Source organism: Myotis nattereri, assembly GCF_964212035.1.
Source record: "Myotis nattereri genome assembly, chromosome: 5".
Classification (NCBI taxonomy): Eukaryota; Metazoa; Chordata; class Mammalia; order Chiroptera; family Vespertilionidae; genus Myotis; species Myotis nattereri.
In genome coordinates, this window is record NC_138080.1 from 71,389,189 (window position 1) to 71,404,675 (window position 15,487).

At 40.2% G+C, this 15,487-nt stretch overlaps 1 long non-coding RNA gene across 1 annotated transcript in view; it reads right to left on the reverse strand.

The window, feature by feature from the left end:
* Nucleotides 1-293: 293 nt before the first annotated feature.
* The window catches only part of LOC308519187, a 28,308-nt gene continuing 13,114 nt past the window's right edge, over nt 294-15,487 (reverse strand). Inside the window, exons 2-3 of the long non-coding RNA XR_013995989.1 lie at nt 3,248-3,359; nt 294-1,811 (exon numbers count right to left, since the gene is read on the reverse strand). This is a non-coding gene — a long non-coding RNA (uncharacterized lncRNA). The remainder of the gene's footprint in view (nt 1,812-3,247; nt 3,360-15,487) is intronic.

Here is a 15,487-nt window from a genome sequence, read left to right on the forward strand (position 1 = left end):
CCTCGATCTAAAGCAACAATTTCCAATGTAGAGTATTTTGTTAGTTTTACTGAAAGGCAAAATAAGAAATGCTTAACATTTTCAACCTAACTGAACAACATCATAATTCCAAGGTAGCCGTTTTATTATTTAGAAAACAGTGCAATCCTATCTACTAGACAGAGTTTCCGACATGGAACCCAGAAGAAAGTACTTGTTTATCCTTGTAACTTGGCAACAAGAAAAAAAAAATGAGCTGAGAAATAGTATATCTGAGAAAGTGTTCATTTGGTGACAGTTTTTTTTTTTTTGTTAACTTGGGAGAAGAGATAGCACAAAACTTAAGCTGGAGAAGAACAGGTTGGCTCGATGGCTCTGAAGCTGGAACTGGCATCGGTAGAGGCCCCAGTAGCAGCCTCATGGAAATGCCGCTTGTTTTCCAACATTTAAAATTGCTTTACATCTGTGTTCCCTTAAACTATTTATATTACAACTTCATCAAAGTCAAGAATCTTCTGAGCTTGAACAACGTCTACTTCTTTTTATTCTTTCTTTTTTATTTTACTTTCCATTTTCCTCCCTAAATGCTTTAAGGAACTTCTTGTCATAGTTGCTATAGAAGTGAGAAGGGGGGAAATGCAGATTTCTCCTTTTCTCTTTTTTGTTGATAATGGGTACTGAATACTACTTTGAATTATCTTTGAATTGTCTGTGGATAGATAAAACAGTCTCACTCGGATTAGAAACTATCATATAGAAAGAGTCTAAAAGATTAATTTGTGCTTTAGAGAAAAAAATCCCAAACACTGAAATTTGAAGCGTTGCTAATACAGAGAAGAATCAGAAAATCCCTTCACTCCACACATCAGAAATACTGCGAATAGGAGGAGAAGTCAGCACCTGCTTGAGGTTAGAAAGATGAAAATGATGGCATTTTGTTTTGTTTTGGTTATTTTCCTGCATATTTATTTTCAAAAACCGGTGGAAAAACTGAACAGAGAATTGAAGTAGAAATTACAAGGAAAGAGAAGCTGAAAGTGTCACTGGACAAGTTGACAGCATAATGTGCTGTCATTTAAACAATTCAGCATCCTGGTATTATATTTTGGAAAAATCTCTTAACTAGAGTGTTAACACTCGCACTTCTTCCCTGATGGACGCAAGCACTTGCACCCATTGCTCGTCAGCTCAGATTGCGTCTCTGTGTATATGAACGCACTACAGTGTTCTCCTCTGAGTCAGACACTGGGAGCAAGCTACCAACGCATTTGTGTAGAAACTTTTGGCAAGCTCATTGTTTAGATATATTTTGTTCTTCTCCATTAATCATTCAATCAGGGCTCTAAAATATTTTGCAAATCTATAAACAGGAAACCCTGTGTGCAATGCCTTCTTGTCTGTGTCTTCTTGTAATATTATACTTAAAAAGTTATCCCTTGTAGTTAGGGAGCTAAATAAGCATCAGATTCCAGAAGTAAAAAAAAAAAAAAAAATTAAAAATTAAAAGGCTGGAATACAGGATTAACTCATTAGGCTGAAATACTAAGGAACCCAGGCCAACACGGGCTCATTTCTGTCCCACGGTCTTTAGTAATTTCTATTCTTTTGGCATCACACAGAGACAAACATGCGGTAAAGGACCTACTGGAGAAAGTAAGAGGAAACCCTTCCTCTGTGTACCTGTGTTATGTATAGGCCACACCGTTATCTGCACCACACCATCCTCAGCAGACGCATTGTCCAAATGTGCCCGGGCATGCTTGGGACACTGGATTTGGTCCCAGCCAAGCTCCCCATGGACTCCTGACAGCTCAGCGGTGAGAGGGTGGAAACTGTCAATGAAATTACAGATATCTCACTTCCATACAGATACACAGAAGCTGTTATTGTACCTATGTTGATGAGCACTACACCCTATCATTTCTGCATCCTCACTGCATGTCCACATATGGGGTCATTATCCTATATTATAAAAGGCTAATATGCAAATCGACTGAACAGCAGAATGACCAGTCACTATGACATACACTGACACTCAATGCAAAAGCTGTCCCCTGGTGGTCAGTGTGCTCCCATAGGGGGAGCACTGCTCACCAGAAGCAGGACTCATGGCTGGCGAGCGCAGTGGCGGTGGCGGGAGCCTCTTCCGCCCTTGCGACAGTGCTGAAGATGTCTGACTGTCGGCTTGGGAGCGGGCCTAAGTCATCAGTCAGACATCCCCTGGGGGCTCCCAGACTGCAAGAGGGTGCAGGCTGGGCTGAGGGACCCCCCCCTCCCCCGAGTGCCTGAATTTTGTGCACCAGGCCTCTAGTATCTAAATCAGGGGTGGGCAAACTTTTTGACTCGAGGGCCACAATGGGTTCTTAAACTGGACCGGAGGGCCAGAACAAAAGCATGGATGGAGTGTTTGTGTGAACTAATATAAATTCAAAGTAAACATCATTACATAAAAGGGTACGGTCTTTTTTTTTTTTTAGTTTTATTCATTTCAAACGGGCCGGATCCAGCCCACAGGCCGTAGTTTGCCTACAGCTGATCTAAATAAACCTGACTAAACTAGGAATAGTTGTGTTTGTTAATTCAGCCACCATCTACTGGGTTCCTGAGAGGGAAAGATGCTCTTGAGATTTTATAATTGCTTATTCTTAGTAATTATAAGTGCTGCCTCTAAGCCCATGGTGTCGTTCTAAGTGATAACCCATTGCCATGAAAGAGTGAATGTTGTCAGAACTAGAAATCTTAGGGTACAAGGAACACAGCTCTTCACACAATGCCTGGTCCGAAGCTGAAATGCCACAGAGAGCTCAGTTATCTGTGTGCCTCATGACTAACACAGTGAACGCCTAGTATGACATCCAGTATGTGTGTGTATAGCAGTCACACTATTTTACATGTGCTGGTATAGAGGAGTACAGTGTACTTTTCTAAAAAATGTAGTAAAGGAATATAAGAATGGCATTATAATGTAGAGATTGTGAGCAGTGAAGGGCTGTGACCTTGACTTTGCCCTTTGGCATTGCTTTCAATCTGGACAGCTCTGAAATTGGGGGGAATGCAGTGTTGCAACGGCTATCATAAGGCTCATTATATAAATGTGCTATGCTGTTTGCTATAGACTGTTTGTCTCTCTCCAAATTCACATGCTGAAATCCTAACCTGCAATGTGATGTTATTAGGAAGTCAGGCCTTTAGGAGAGGATGAGGTCACGAGGGTGAAGCCCTCACAAATGGCATTGGTGCCCTTGTACAAGAGACCAGGGAGATGTACCTTGTCCCTCCTGTCATGTGAAGACCCAGGGAGAAGACAGCAGGCTCAGTGGGAAGCTCTCTTGGGATATTGGATCTGTCGGCCTTGGTCTTGATCTTCCCAGCCTCCTGACCTGTGAGAAATAAGTTTCTGTTGTTTATATGCCACCCAGTCGATTACGTTATGGCAGCCTGAATGAAGACATGCTGGTATCGTGTCACTGAGATGAAAAAGATACAAGAGTGTCCTGGCCAAGAGAACCAGGGAGTGCAGGCCCGAGTTCTAATGCTGACCCGGCAATGAGATGGCAGTGGGGCCCACCTACAGACACAGCTGGGAGCCAGGTGCTGGCCACGGCTGGAGGACAGGGAGTCCTGGCACTCGGTCTTGGGGAGTGCCCCAGGGACTGAGGTGGACATTCGCCTGCAGTCAGAGCTGTACAGACTAGCCAACCAAAGAGCACCAGTGTGAACCCTAAATACCTCCGTAACCGCAGGAAGGGGGGCTGTAGGCTCTGTAGATTTAAAAACACACACACACATGGTTTCTGACAAAACTTCTGCTAATAAGAGTTAGGGAGAGCAGTCTCTGATATTTGTTTAATGTTTTATACCCCTTTGCAGTTTATAGCTACTTTTTTTTTTTGGTGGTAAATTACAAAAGCAGTACTTTATGACAACACTATAAATGATATGAACATGCTAATATAGAAAGTAAAAAGTCCAGTTTCACTCTCCAGTGACTGACTGACTGCTGCTTAGCCCCCCCATGTAGTCCCTACACGACAGGGAGGCATCGTGACCTAGCGGTTGAGAAGGCAGATTTCAGAGTCAAATCTCAGCGGTCACTAGCTGTGTGACTGGGGGATGCGGAGCCAACCTCCAGGCCTCAGAACCTGATGTGTACAGTGGGGCTAATGACCTACCCCATATTATTGATATTGGATAATTAATAACAGCACACCGAGAACACTTAGCACAGTGCTATTTGTTGATTATCAATTACAACATGTATAAGTAGATATTGACATATATGAACCCGATGTGTCTGCATGTGTAGCTTTGTCTTTACACAGTTAGAAGCACAGTACACATACTTGGGTGATACGATTTGTGGGCTGAATCTTTGAGACGTGTCTTCCTCGTTGGCCTGTCTGATTGTTCCCTCTACATTCTGTGGATTTTTCTCAAGCTTGTCCTCCACATCACAGATTACTTGCACCTTTGTCAATTTTGCTCCTTGCTGTTTCAGATGAATTCACTATTTCTTTAATGATGTTATTGTTTTTAGTGAATTTAAATGCATATGACATCAACCCCAAAAGGAACTCAAGGGACAGAGTGACAACCTCCCCACATCCCTGTCTACCTGGTCCCCAGTCCCACCTAGAAGCTGTCACTCCTGCCATTTTCTTGTGGTCCTTCCAGAGGTGTGTGTGTATAAACAAGTTAACACAAATACACAGTTTTACATGAATGGTCGTATTCACTCCCACACCTTCTTTATAAAACATCTTGGAGAGTTTGCATTGTTATTACATAAAGATCTACCTCATTCGAGTTAATAGCTGCATATTCTAATGCATGAGCTGTCATAATTTATGTAGCTGGTCTCCAATTAATAGGCATTTATGTCATTTCCAATATTTTACTATCACAAACAATGCTGCAATCAATGATCTCATGCACATGTCCCTTTACACACATAGGATTTTATACACATATGACACAAAGGATAAAGTCCTCCTATAGTAATTTTAATAGAGATTGCCAATTGTAGCCCATAAAAATTGAACAGTATTATTTTTGTCTTAAAAAAACAACTATCTACATGTAATTTAATTAATCTATAATTAAGATAATTCATTCACACTTAATATATCCTTTTCATTATCTACATTTACTCTAACTGCCTTTTCCCTATACTCCCTTCACTGAGCTATGAAATATTTGTAGACTTTTCACTATGAACATACTCTTTGTCTTGGAGGATAACCCTTTCCCAATCTGCTACCTGAACTTTCACCCTGATTGTCTCCTTCCAAGATGAATTTTTCACAAGTCTTTCGCATGGAATGTCCTGTCCTTTTCTTTTTAAAAGTTTTTCTTCAGCTTCTTTTCTTTCCCCAAAGCTGTTCTTCTGAATAACAGAATTAGCCGCAAATTAGTGGGGACATTTTCCCTTACTTCTTGCTCTATTTAGCAGAGGATTATTTGAATCCTTCCTTCTGGACGTGACTTTGAAGGCTGGGGGCTGGCAGTCTGTGTTCTTGGATTTGCCTGTTGGTTGTCGGCAAAACAGCCGTTTGTCTTCTCTGTGTCATTAGGCTGTGGGCACCGTCAAGGCACCAGCTCTGTGGGGACAACATGGGAGCACTGGTCTGTCCCCTACAGGAGACCCTGTGGGAACACACCTTCATTGGTGAGATTATCAGTCCTAATTGACTTTGGTCCCTCACTTCCACCTTCTCCTTCCTTCTCCCACTGAACGAGGGAGGAAAGTGAAATTTCTGCTTAGGCCCCAAACTAGCTAGTGTAAGGAAGAGAGTTCCCTATTGGACTTCTTACCATCCCCAACCCCCAACCCCCATCCCACCAAACCACAAGGCAGTTTCAAAACCTTGCCCATCCTTTAATAATATTTACCCCATTCTTTGCTGCTATTTCATTCTCAGTGTTTTTGGCAAGACATGGAAATTTATTTTGTTCCAAACAATACAAGCTTAAACTTAATGAGTAAAATATTAGTTAAGCTGAAGGAAAATAAAATTTCCCCATCCAATATTTGGCCTGCTTATCAATTAGGTAATTTGATTACAAAAGTCTTAAAAAGCAACAGATGAATTCAGCACTTTTTATTCCAAAATGACATACATCAGATGTTAGGATCCTGTTCTTTTATTTTATTGAATTTTATTTATATTCAACTTACCCCACTATTATCAATAATGATGATGATGATGATAATGATGATGATGGCAAACATATATAGCACTATGTTCCAAGAATTTCTAAGGACTTACATGTGCTAACTCGCTGGAAGCCTGACACACAATGGCTATGCTATACATAAAGCAGACATGGCTCACAAATCTCCACTAGCGCTTCCTAGCTGCCAGTAAAAGAATGGAAAGATGCTTGGTTACATCACAATAACTATAAGATAAAAATAAGCCAATTTCTCAGGAGGAGCCCAGAAAAATCTTTGTTTCTGTGAGCCACGCTTAGTTACATAAAAGCAATTTTACAAGAGGCCAACATGATAGAGACTTTTCTGCAACCTGACTTGATCCAGGTATGAAAGACCATTTTGAGGAAGATAACCCATTAGGAAATCCTCTACAAATATGGTTTTCTAAACTGAGATTTTATAACCTTGAAGCAACACAGAATTCAAAGATATACTCTGCTAGATAATGAACAGGCAGACATCCCATGTTATTATTTGAGGACAGAATCACAAACTTCAACAATCAGCCAGCCAAAGAATTTATGTCCTGTTGAGCAAGTATGAGAAGCCTCACCCAGACATATGCCTGTTCACGGTGGTGGGATTAAGGAGTGATTCTTTAAACACTCTTATGGTAGACTGTATTATTGGCTTCAATTCTTCATCCCTTATAACTTGGAGCTTGACCTGTGACTCAGCAGTTTCTCCTATTGAAGATGAACCTTGCTATTTCATTGCCTTGGGCAGAAGTGACATTTTGTAGGTTCTGACTCCAGACCTTAAGAAACTTGCATATTTTTGCATACTCTCTTGCACCTATGCCTTCACCATGAACATACTCTTTGGGTAGCTGCTGCCCCTTTAATCTGGTCCTCAGAATAAACATGCATTAAACAGAGCTGTCCTGACTTGTCTGTAGACCTGCAGCATGAGGCAGAACTGCCCAGCCACTTCACAGATCCATGAGCAAAACAAAGGCTTTTGTTAAATGCCACTGGGATTTCTGTGGTTAGTTGTTACACAGCAATAGCTGGCTGTTGTAATTGTGCTACCTCATTTCCAACATCTGAACAAACAGAAAGTGGAGGTCCCAAATTTTTACCCCATAGACTATGGCAATGATAATTTTGTTTGGAAAGTTTTTAAAGCAAGTTTATCAAGCACCTACTTTGACCATAAAAATATATTTAAAAAGAGAATGTCTATCATTAAACCATGTAAATTCTTGAAGCCTTAAATAAAATAATAGTAGCAACTATATATCTTTTAGAGACAAAGGGAATCCAGGCATCCAATAAAGCATAGTAATGATCTCATTTCACTTTCCCCATTTATGCAAGGGAGGAGGTAGAAATACAAACTCCTGTCAGTGAATGTTGGCCAACCAGTGTTACTTCAGAGTTAATTCGCTAATTCCCTTCAAGGAACAAAATCTTTGGCTGTTTTTTTTTTTTTATTTTCCTTCTTTCTATTATTAACTAAAGAGGCTTGGAATGAAATTGACATAACTCTGAGGTTTGGAAACCACACTTATCAGGTCACTTTGCCGATAGAAATAAGACTTGGTACCTCTACTTCCTCTTGCAAATATTTTCTGGGCTATGACAACTTTTAGTAGTTTCCTTCATTTCCTATCTTTGAGACCTATTAGTGTTAGAGTGCTTTTGTCACAGTGACTAGAACAGAAGATGTTTAGTCAACTGGCATTCTTATCTGAGCAAAGAGTGAAGTCATAGCTTGTTTGGGCTTCAATGAACCTATCTATTTAGTGGAAAGTACTTAGTTTTTTGCATTGTTGTAGATTGAAAAACATGGGCACACGCTTTCTGCAATGCCTAATAAGAGCAGTCTACCCCCACCCCTTGAACCTTGGCTGTTCTTATTTGCTTTGATCAAAAGAATGTGGTAGAAATGAAGTTCTATGACTTCCTCACTAGACCTTCAGCTCCTGCCTTGGTTCTCAGGAAAGGCTGCCCTGAGACAGACGTGTGGGGCAGCCAGTCCAGCTTCCTGGGGACAAGGCTGTGGGAGAACCAAGTGGCTGGTCCTACTGACAGTCAGTGCCTGAAGCCACCATGTCCTTTCCTGCCCAGCGGGCCTGCAGCCGAATGCCCAGGCAAAACCAGCAGAGGAGCGCCAGCCAACACGCAGACTGGAAACAGTAAATGGTGGTTGGTTGAAGCCACTAGGCTTGAGGGTAGTTTATTACCCAGCAATGTACAACTCCTAATTTTTCTTCTTGTTCCCGGTAGCATAGTGGAAACTAGTAGATAATTTGGGACAAGGTAGTGAGTTAAGAAGAACAGGCAGTGAGTAATTTCTACGAAGACGGATCACACAGCTTTACTTCACAGACAGGAAAGGGGATAAAGAAAGTGTCATTGCTGATGAGGAGGGACGAGGGACCTGTGACTGCCGATCAGGGAGGTCGCCTGCGAGGTGCTCTGCCTTGGCGCCCTGGCGACGGTGCGGATGTCCCAGCAGCCCGGGTGTGGACTGCAGACCATCCTGAGTCTGGCGGATCCTCCTCTGGTCTTCCTGGAACAGGAGAGCATGGAGGCCTGAGAGGAGCCCGACCAGGACATTCTCATCACTTCCCTGCCTTCAGGGAGACAGGCCTGAGCCAGTTTCTCATTGCCTCCCACGTTCGATGAGGTCTGAGGCTTTCTGCCTTGCCTCCTGCGGCAGAACTGTAGGCTATAAATCCATTTCATTGCGATCTAGAATTCCCTGCTTAGCAACCCATAAACATAAAATTTATTAAAGAAATACATAAAAAGTTGGATCAGGAATAGGGAAGCCTAGGTCTCATCCCACTCTGCCATAGAGAAATCTCTGTGCCTCAGTTATGACGTCAGTAAAATGGGAACAATTAACCCAGAGCTCAATACCCCGCAGATGGTATTATCCTACAAAAGAAAGTGGAGTGTGAGAATGTGAAGACGTGGACCTTTTCTTGGAGTGTTTCAATTTGGAAAATTCAGTAAGAAAGGAGGAAAAAATGCATTAAAAATAACACAGAGAAAAATGTTTTGCTCTGAGAAAGTTCTTAAAGTTGTGCTAATAGAATAATGTACTAAATGGTGCTGAACTAGTTATCTTGAACATCTGGTACGAAAAATAAGCTAAATGATTTACTAAAAAGTTTTAAAGAAATTAAATAGGAGGGAAAAAAGCCAGAATGGCTCAGTGTGCCTAGGAGTTAAAAATATTGCTTAGAAAAAAAATGCAAATTAAGTACAATAAAACAATAAAGAACTGTGGAAGAAAAATGGCTTTATCAGTAATTAGCCATATAGATTTCTCTGGGCCTTCCTTTCCTCATCTATAAAATGAGGAGATTGAAACAGAGAATCAAAAAAAAAATTCCTTCTAGTTATTAAAAACAAAGCAAATTTTAAATGATGTTGGTTTTCTTTATAAAATAAACAAACCTTAGATGTAAGAAGACAAAGCCAAATCCACAAGTGGGTAATGGAATGAGGAGGAGTTCTGGAAAGGCACAAACAGATTTCAAGGGAATAGATTGCATGCACATAGCTTATGAAATCAGGGGCAATGCTCAACTGACTCAGTTCTAAAGACGTAACCCTGGAACCAGAGGGGCCAACGTTGACCCGTATTGTTTTAGCACACAAACACGATGACAAAAGGAAGCAGAGATTTTCCAGAACCTCACAATATTGTAGTCATTTCTGGAAACCAAAGGTCTTAAAAGTATGAATAGAGCTATAGAAATAAAAAAAAAGACCAATAAAGTGATGAAACCCTGTAGCCTATGAAGAAAGAAAGTGAGAACCAACTAAATTCACGGAGCCCGGAAAGGCAATAAACAAGGAAGAGAGGAAGGAGAGTCTGGGATGGTCCGCATAGTAACAGCAATTAAGGAAAAGTTATTGGCAACAATATAGAAGAAAGGAAATTAAACTGAGCTTAGGAAATTCAGTTTGACGACTGGCGAAACAGATTACAAGAAGGTTTGCTATAACTAAAAATATATGAATTAGCTAATTCTCTTTGGCAAGTATCCTGCTATGGGAATTTGAAGTTCTGTTTTTCTTTCATTCTTTCTACCTTTTACTTCCCAGAATGAAAAAGAATTAAAAACTAAACACAGTCTCAAAGAAGTGGATTAAGTCTCAAAATATTATCTGGCCAATTACTATAAGATGGCATCTCAAAACAGAACGATTTTACGGCGAGGCTCGTTTTCAGAGAGTTCCGGGGACAGGGTTTCTGTAGCGTCTTTGGTAAACAACTCCAATACCAAATGGCCTCTACTGTCAAACATTATCTTGATGTCTCCTCAGATGTGCTTTCATTATAAGTTAAGATAGATTCTTAACGGTGCTCTCAATGCAGGAGCCTGCATATCTGGTCATCTCTTGATAACTCAGTTTTCCCAAAGCACAAATCATAAACATACAGCGCAGCTCAAAAATGCTCACAAGATAAACTCACCCCTGTGACCACCGCCCAGTTCATGCAATAAGAACCCGGCCAGCACCCAGAGCCCTCCTTGTTCTTGCACCCCCCACCCCCTCCCGCAAACATAACCACTAACCCTATTTCTAATACTGGTTTGTATATGTCTGTTTCTAAAAATTTTTTTAAAAGGTTAAACCATATGTTTTCTCTGTTTTAGTAGCATCTTTAGATTGACATATACTTCACACAACATAAAACTCCCCACTTTAATGCGTACACTTCAGTGGTTTTTACTCTATTCTCTATTTTCTGCAATCATCAGCTTTATCTCATTCCAGAACATTTCCATTCCCCCCAGCAGCCCCCAAACAACCTGTACCTATTAGCAGTCAGTCCCATTAGCATGTCTTTTTTGTTTCTGCTTGTAAGATCCATGTGCTATGTTCAGTACCCAATATTTTCTTTATTCGAGTCTAAGAAGTAAAGTACACATTTTTCTAATTAATTTTGGTTACACACACACAAGACAACTGGTTTTGATGTTGGTTACACACAAGCACCCATCAGAGGGAGTTAGAAAACACTGGCGCCCCACCACGGATAATGACAATCCTGGCTGGGCATAAGTAGTGTTGAACATTCTCACCATGATTCTACTGTGTAGCCAGGGTTAAGAACTACTACCAACAGCTTACCTAACTGGCAGACTGAACCTGACCAGAAAGAGGCGCTAATTAAAAGACAGGTTTTCCTGGGCCCTCAGACACCCTGAACTAGAATCTTGAGAGGGAGGGTCTGGGAATCCACATTTTGACAAGTGGCCCATGTGCTTCTCATAGGGCAGTTTTAGAAATACTGCAGGAAACCAATGATTATTTACAAGAAAATAAATGACTTCATCAACAGAGGCTTCTACTGCTTTTAACAAGAAAACACAAATGCTAATTTACAACATCTTTTTACTTAATATATTTTTATTGCTTTCAGATAGGGAGGGAGAGGGAGAGAGAAATAGAACCATTAATGATGAGAGGGAATCATTAATTGGCTGCCTCCTGCACGCCTCCTACTGGGGACCGAGCCTGCAACCCAAGCATGTGCCCTTGACCAGAATCAAACTCGGGACCCTTCAGTCCACAGGCTGATGCTCTATTCACAGAGCCAAACCAGCTAGGGCTAATTTAAAACATTTTTAATACATTAATAAAAACTATTGTAATGGATATTTAATTGGAGTGATGAGGGGGAAAATATATTACATCTGCCTCATTTCTTTAAATTTGATATTAGTACAGAGTGGAAACCTTTTGGGAAGCAGCCTTTTCCACCTCCTGCTCTGAGGTTAGCACAGGAAACAGGTCTACTTTTTTTAGACATCAAACCCGTCTCAATGTGGCCAATATACTGTGCAATTCCCAATGTGCCTTTCACTCATAGTAGACAGTGTACAAAGAGTCTTCTTCACATCACCAGATAAATGCACTGGAAAAATTTAAAAATGCAACTGTCAAGAAAAATGACAAACAAAATAGAAAAGGAAAAAAAATCAGAAAATGCAACCTCAGAATAGTCTGAAATAGACTTCACTACTATTGTAGTATAACAGTAACAGCTCTGCACATGGAGAAGAACATTTTGTTAGACTCTGGAGTTGGCCTTGTGCCGTTGGCATGCATTTCTGTGGGTTGCTCCTGGGGCCGGGATTGTGGTTGGTATAGTATTCTGTACATCCTCAGCTCTTAATAATGGACCGCTCTCTTTATTGAAGGCTATCTTCATCACTGGTCTACTGCATTATTACAGATAAGACCTGGTAATTTTTCACCTTATCAGTTGGCACTAACAGTAAACGAAGTTCAATTATTTAGTGTGTTAGTTCAATACATTAAATGATGTTATAGTTGTCTGAACATACTAATTTTAATAAAAATTTAATTTTAGGATAGCTTAGATGTACAGAAAAGGTGTAAAAATGACTCAGAGAATCCTCATATACTCCACCTAGTTTCCCTTATTATTAGTGTCTTCTATTAGTATGGTACAATATAATTAATAAGCCAATACTGATACATAGTTACTCACTAGAGTCCATACTTGACTCCGATTTCTTTGGTTTTGGCCTAATGACTTTTTCCTGTTCCGGGATCCCGCCACGCTCAGTCACCACGTCTCCCTATGCTCCTTTTGGCTGTGGCTGCTTCTCAGGCTAGACTTGATTTCTTCATAACCTTGACAGTTTTGAGCAGTGCTGATCTGGAATTTTTTAGAATACCATACACTAAAAAACTTTTAAAGATAACCTAATTTATTCCTAGAGTCAATTAGTGCATTAGAAAAACCTGACTTAAAGCAATTCCAGAAGAAAAAAAAACACCTTTCGGATGTGGTTCCAACTGTTAGAATAAGCTCAAATGGACTTGAATAATTGGTCGTACTATATAGAGATATAAAAATACAAGATAGAATAATTAAAACTAATAAGAATTGTCATTTCTAAAAGTTGGAACTTAACTTTATGTATTAATAAGAATTGAATTTATTTACATTCCTCTGGGTTCCAGTCTTCGTTGTTTTCACATAGCCATAGAGTTAGTATTATCTCAAGTTCTGTTTTTTCACTTGTCACTATAAACTTGGTCATGTGTTGAAGTAAAACGCATACTTGACATTTTTTAACAGCACAGAACTCATTCCATCCTAGTAATCTATCATATTTGTGTAATACTCCCCATTGTGGAATATTTGGTTTGCCTCCCTTTTTATAATACTAGGACGATTTTGTACAGAACAGTTTACAGCTGAATGGACTTGCATATTTCCTCCAGCAATGTCTGGAATGCATGCTTCCCCACAGGCTCTCCAGCACTGAGCCTTGCCCTTCAGACACTCTCTACTCTGACTAGCAGGGAATGCTGCTTTTAAAGTTGTTTGATTATGAACCTCATCGTAGGACCAAAGCACATTTTCCCATGTCTCTTTGTATAAACTGTTTCCCCTTTCCAAGTGGAAATTAAATGCCAACCTTAGAGATGAAATTACATGGTGGAAATTTTATTTACTAATATGCCCCTTAGGAAGAGCTGTTCCTTTTGGGAAATGGGAGTTTGTAGTTGAGGGTGGATGTGAGAAGTCTTGGAGGCGGGGATGCTTGGGATGATGCAGGAAGAGGGCTCTGAGAGGCAAGAGGGAAAGGAGGGGCAGCAAGGACACAGGGACAGGTCAGCACTCCACACTGACATCTGCCCTCTCTGCAACTTACTCAGATCTTTAACAAAGTACTTTTTTAAGCCCATGAAGGGCTTGACACGAATGAGTGGATTAGCTGTAGACACTAAAGTTGGAAAAGTAAAGGGTGGTGAAAAGAAAGGAAAAAAATGGAATCCCACTAAAACATAGACAACAGAGAGAAGCAAGAGCAAGTGTGTATGTGCGTGTGTGTGTGTGTGTGTGTGTTTGGGGGCACAATAAAATTCTCAGGAGGCCTTATGATAGCAGAGTTACTGGATTTAAGATTTGGGTCCAGTTTACTCAAGTTCATAGAGACTCCAACTGCTACCTGGTTATATATACACACACTTATAATAGTAAGTTTCTAACAGTTTGTCCCATTTAGCGTTCCCTGTGGTTTGAAATGTTTTTATTCTTGTAGTATGGAAAAATGTATCTTGTGTTCAATAGCTTCTTCTCCTTTTTAATAGAAAGTAATTTATCTCCCATCCATGTTATTCTGGCTTCTTTGGGTTTTATATTCTATATTCTGGTTTCTTGCAGATTTATATTTCATATTCTACATTTGAACCCATTGTAACCCATAGATATGGCTGCAATGATGATAGATCTAAGTTAATACTTTTTCATATCACTAAAAAGTTATGCCATTCTCTACTGTATTACTCCTGGTTGGCAATAAAATAAGTCATTACAATGGTTTGAATCTATAATTGGCTAGTTTTGAAACCCCACCATTATAAACATCATGCATTAAAGCTTTTGCAATCAATTTTGGTCTGGTCTTATCATTACAATCTTTTAAGAAGCAGTTTTTAAACATTTTTGCCCCCTTTCAAGTAAGTTTCACTATCACTCAAAATCTGTCACGGTAACAAGAATTGGTAACAAGAATCATAAACTTAGAGCTGGAAAGTAAATAGGGAAGACTTCATTCAACCTTGACTTAAAGGTGAGATAGCAGGGGCAAGAGACCTGCCCAAGCCAAAGCGAGCTAACAGCAGAGATGGGGCTCTGACCAGGTCTTTGCCAAACATCTCCAAACCTACAGTAATGTAAAAGGAACTGCCTTTTACTTTTCCGGTTCTTATAGTCATGCTTACCCAAACTAAAATCATCTCACCTTTCATTTTGTGGGCCTTAAATGAGCAGGTCAAATTTTTGAGAGCATAAGAGTGGAAGTTTGCCACCTACAGGTCAAAAGAAAAAAAATTTCTAGGTTTTTCAGTAAAGTTCTGAGGACCTTATGAAGCAAAAGTGTGTGGTTTGTTTTTTAAATTTTTTATTGATTTCAGAGAGGAAGGAAGTGGGAGAGATAGATCAGTGATGAGAGAGAATCATTGATCCGCTGCCTCCTCCATGCCCCACACTGGGGATCGAGCCCATAATTCAGGCATGTGCCCTGACGGAATCAAACTGTGACCTCCTGGTTCATAGGTTGATGTTCAATCGCTGTACAGGAAAAATGTCATAAAGGGGCGCTGCCTTTTTTATCCTCACTGTTAGTGTGACGTTTCTACCGTATTCTTTTTTCACTAGAATATAATGCTATGGTAGCAGAAAAGAAAGATAGAACACTGAATGGTATGAATCCATCATTAGCAAGGCATAAGAATGTTTCTTAGCGACTGAGGACACGATATCTCTTTTTCTGTT